This window comes from Lampetra fluviatilis, unplaced genomic scaffold (assembly GCF_964198595.1).
Source record: "Lampetra fluviatilis unplaced genomic scaffold, kcLamFluv1.1 SCAFFOLD_1085, whole genome shotgun sequence".
Lineage (NCBI taxonomy): Eukaryota > Metazoa > Chordata > Hyperoartia > Petromyzontiformes > Petromyzontidae > Lampetra > Lampetra fluviatilis.
This window is the reverse complement of record NW_027620771.1, coordinates 1-5,000: the sequence shown is the minus strand read 5'-3', so window position 1 is coordinate 5,000 and position 5,000 is coordinate 1. Positions and strand designations below refer to the sequence as shown.

The following is a 5,000-nucleotide window of genomic DNA, read 5'->3' as shown; positions in this document are numbered from 1 at the left end:
TCACTCACACACTCACTCACTCACTCACACACTCACTTCCTCACCTACACACTCATTCACTTACACACTCACTCACACACTCACTCACACACTCACTCACACACTCACTCACTCACTCACACACTCACTTCCTCACCTACACACTCATTCACTTACACACTCACTCACACACTCACTCACACACTCACTCACACACTCACTCACACACTCACTCACACACTCACTCACTCACTCACACACTCACTTCCTCACCTACACACTCATTCACTTACACACTCACTCACACACTCACTCCCACACTCACTTACTCACCTACACACTCATTCACTTACACACTCACTTACTCAGCTACACACGCACTTACACACTCACACACTCACTCACTCACACACTCATTCACTTACACACTCACTCACACACTCACTCACACACTCACTCACACACTCACTCACACACTCACTCACACACTCACTTCCTCACCTACACACTCACTCACTCACACACTCACTTACTCAGCTACACACGCACTTACACACTCACACACTCACACACACACATACACACTCACACACTCACTCACTCACCCACTCACCCACTCACTCACCCACTCACTCACCCACTCACTCACCCACTCACTCACCCACCCACTCACTCACCCACCCACTCACTCATTTACTCACCCACTCACTCACCCACTCACCCACTCACTCACTCACCCACACATCCACACACACACGCGCGTGGGTGGGTGAGTGGGTGAGTGAGTGAGTGAATGGGTGAGCGGGTGAATGAGTGAGTTGGTGAGTGAGTGTGTGGGTGAGTTAGTGAGTGAGTGAGTGAGTGTGTAGGATGAGTTGGTGGGTGGGTGAGTGAGTGAGTAAGTGAGTGGGTGAGTGAGTGGGTGAGTGAGTGAGTGGGTGAGTGGGTGAGTGAGTGGGTGGGTGAGTGAGTGATTGAGTGACTGGGTGATTTAGTGAGTGACTGGGTGAGTGAATGAGTGAGTCACTTACACACTCACACACTCAACTACACACTCATTCACTCACTCACTCACTCACCTACACACACACTCACCTACACACTCACTTACACACACACTCACTCACTCACTCACCTACACACTCACTTACACACTCACACACTCAACTACACACTCATTCACTCACTCACTCACACACTCAACTACACACTCACTTACACACTCACACACTCACTTACTCACCTACTCACACACTCACTCACTCACCTACTCACACACTCACTCACACACTCACTCACACACACACTCACTCACACACTCACTCACTCACCTACTCACACACTCACTCACTCACACACTCACTTCCTCACCTACACACTCATTCACTCACACACTCACTCACACACTCACTCACACACTCACTTCCTCACCTACACACTCATTCACTCACACACTCACTCACACACTCACTCACACACTCACTCACTCACCTACTCACACACTCACTCACTCACACACTCACTTACTCACCTACACACTCATTCACTTACACACTCACTCACTCACACACTCACTTACTCAGCTACACACGCACTTACACACTCACACACTCACACACACACATACACACTCACACACTCACTCACTCACCCACTCACCCACTCACTCACCCACTCACTCACCCACCCACTCACTCACCCACCCACTCACTCACCCACCCACTCACTCACTCACTCACCCACACATCCACACACAAACGCGCGTGGGTGGGTGAGTGAGTGAATGGGTGAGCGGGTGAATGAGTGAGTTGGTGAGTGAGTGTGTGGGTGAGTTAGTGAGTGAGTGTGTAGGATGAGTTGGTGGGTGGGTGAGTGAGTAAGTGAGTGAGTGAGTGGGTGAGTGGGTGAGTGAGTGGGTGGGTGAGTGAGTGAGTGGGTGAGTGGGTGAGTGAGTGGGTGGGTGGGTGAGTGAGTGAGTTGGTGAGTGGGTGACGAGCTGGAAACTCCCAAAGATGACATCACACGTGACCTGCTCCCTCCCCCCCCTCCCCCCCCTCCACCCCCTCCCCCTCTTCCACCTCCTCCACCTCCTCCACCTCCTCCCCTCGTTCCGCTGGATCGGGCTGACATGGTTTGTCTGCTGGGTGAGGAGAGGCACACGGGTTGAACACAGCAGTCACGGGGAGATGTGAACACTCACCCACTCGCTCACCCACTCACTCACCCACTCACTCACTCGCCCACTCACTCACTCACTTGCTCACTCAACCACTCACTCACCCACTCACTCACCCACCCACCCCCCCCCCCCACCCACCCACTCCCCCACCCCCCCACCCACCCACCCACTCACCCACCCACCCACCCACTCACCATCATCATCATCATCACCGTCGAGGTCTTGCTGAAGCAGTCTGCGCGCCATCTTGATGTGCAGCCCCCTCGTTGTAGTGGACACGGCGCTGAGCTTCAAACGCTCTCTTCTTCACTGTGAGGGGTGAGTGGGTGGGTGAGTGGGTGGGTGGGTGGGTGAGTGGGTGGGTGGGTGGGTGAGTGGGTGGGTGAGTGAGTGGGTGGGTGGGTGGGTGGGTGGGTGGGTGAGTGGGTGGGTGAGTGAGTGAGTGGGTGAGTGAGTGAGTGAGTGGGTGGGTGAGTGGGTGGGTGGGGTGAGTGAGTGGGGTGGGTGGGTGGGGGGTGAGTGGGTGGGTGGTTGAGTGGGTGGGTGAGTGGGTGGGTGAGTGGTGGGTGAGTGGGTGGGTGAGTGGGTGGGAGGGTGAGTGGGTGGGTTGGTGGGTTGGTAAGTGGGTGGATGAGTAGGTGGGTGATTCGGTGGGTGAGTGGGTGAGTGGGGTGGGTGAGTGGGTTGGTGAGTGGGTGGGTGAGTGGGTGGGTGGGGTGGGGTGGGTGGTGTGGGTGGGTGAGTGGGGGGGTGAGTGGGTGGGTGGGTGAGTGGGTGGGTGGGTGAGTGGGTGGGTGGGTGGGTGGGTGAGTGGGTGGGTGGGTGAGTGGGGGGGTGGGTGGGTGAGTGGGTGGATGGGTGAGTGAGTGGGTGGGTGAGTGGGTGGGTTAGTGAGTGGGTGGGTGGGTGGGTGAGTGGGTGGGTGAGTGAGTGGGTGGGTGGGTGGGTGGGTGAGGGTGGGTGGGTGGGTGGGTGGGTGAGTGAGGTGAGTGGGTGGTGTGGGTGAGTGAGTGGGTGGGTGAGTGGGTGGGTTAGTGAGTGAGTGGGTGGGTGGGTGAGTGGGTGGGTGAGTGAGTGGGTGGTGAGTGGGTGGGTGGGTGAGTGGGTCAGTGGGTGGGTGAGTGAGTGGGTGGGTGGGTGGGTGAGTGAGTGAGTGGGTGGGTGGGTGAGTGGGGTGGGTGGGTGAGTGAGTGGGTGGGTGGGGGGTGAGTGGGTGGGTGAGTGGGTGAGTGGGTGGGTGAGTGGGTGAGTGGGTGGGAGGGTGAGTGGGTGGGTTGGTGGGTTGGTAAGTGGGTGGATGAGTAGGTGGGTGATTCGGTGGGTGGGTGGTGTGAGTGGGTGGGTGGGTCGGTGAGTGGGTGGGTGAGTGGGTGGGTGGGGTGGGTGGGGGGTGAGTGGATGGGTGGGTGAGTGAGTGGGTGGGTGGGGTGAGTGTGTGGGTGAGTGAGTGGGTGGGTGGGGGGTGAGTGGGTGGGTGGGTGAGTGGGTGAGTGGGTGGGTGAGTGGGTTGGTGAGTGGGTGGGTGAGTGGGTAGGTGAGTGGGTGGGTGGGTGGGTGAGTGGGTGGGTGGGTGGGGTGGGTGGGGGATGAGTGGGTGGGTGGGTGAGTGGGTGGGTGGGTGAGTGGGTGAGTGGGTGGGTGAGTGGGTTGGTGAGTGGGTGGGTGAGTGGGTAGGTGAGTGGGTGGGTGGGTGGGTGAGTGGGTGGGGTGGGTGGGGTGGGTGGGGGATGAGTGGGTGGGTGAGTGGGTGGGTGAGTGGGTGGGTGAGTGGTGTGGGTGAGTGGGTGGGTGGGGTGGGTGGGGGGTGAGTGGTGGATGGGTGGGTGATTGAGTGAGTGGGTGAGTGAGTTAGTGGGTCGGTGAGTGAGTGAATTGCAATGTTTTAATGCTGATGATGTCGATGATGGTGATGATGGTGTGATGGTGGTGATGATGATGATAGTGATGATGATGGTGATGTTTATGATGATGATGTTGATGGTGAGGATAGTGATGATGATGTTGATGATAGTGATGATGTTGATGATGTTGATGATGATGGTGATGTTGGTGATGATGATGATGATGATAGTGATAATGTTGATGTTGTTGATGTTGTTGATGTTGTTGTTGATGATGATGATGATGTTAATGATGTTGGTGATGTTTATGATGATGTTGATGTTGTTGATGATGGTGATGTTGGTGTTGTTGATGATGATGGTGATGTTGTTGGTGTTGTTGATGTTGTTGTTGATGATGATGATGATGTTAATGATGTTGGTGATGTTTATGATGATGTTGATGATGATGGTGATGTGGTGTTGTGATGATGATGGTGATGTTGATGTTTTGGTGTTGTTGATGTTTATGATGATGTTGATGTTGTTGATGATGGTGATGTTGGTGTACCCAGCTGTTCCGGATTCATTAAATCCTCATCATCCTCCTCCTCATCATCGTCGTCGTCGTCGTCGTCGTCATGACTACGCTGACGCTGCTGCTGCTGCCGCTGCTGCCCCCCCAGGCTCAGACTGACTCCATCAGCTGCCCCCTGCAGCCTGAGAGAGACACGGGGGGGGGGGGGGAGACACGGGGGGAGACACGGGGGGGGGGGGGAGAGAGACACGGGGAGACACGGGGGGGAGACACGGGGGGAGAGAGACACGGGGGGGGGGGAGACACGGGGGGGAGACATGGGGGGGAGACACGGGGGGGAGACACGGGGGGGGGGGGGAGACACGGGGGGAGACACGGGGGGGGGGGGGAGAGAGACACGGGAGACACGGGGGGGGGAGACACGGGGGGGGAGAGACACGGGGGGGGGGGAGACACGGGGGGGAGACATGGGGGGGAGACACGG

General features: G+C 57.0%; 1 long non-coding RNA gene across 2 annotated transcripts; it reads right to left on the bottom strand.

Moving 5' to 3' along the window:
* Window positions 1-2,044: 2,044 nt before the first annotated feature.
* On the bottom strand, window positions 2,045-4,702 carry LOC144954369 (uncharacterized). Of its 2 annotated transcripts, none has more exons than XR_013641169.1 (3): window positions 4,550-4,702; window positions 2,353-2,467; window positions 2,045-2,116 (listed from the first exon to the last, which is right to left on the bottom strand). It is a non-coding gene; the product is annotated as an uncharacterized LOC144954369 (long non-coding RNA). The 2 variants fall into 2 exon arrangements; XR_013641170.1 differs by having other exon boundaries at window positions 2,064-2,119.
* Between the last annotated feature and the right edge of the window lie 298 nt (window positions 4,703-5,000).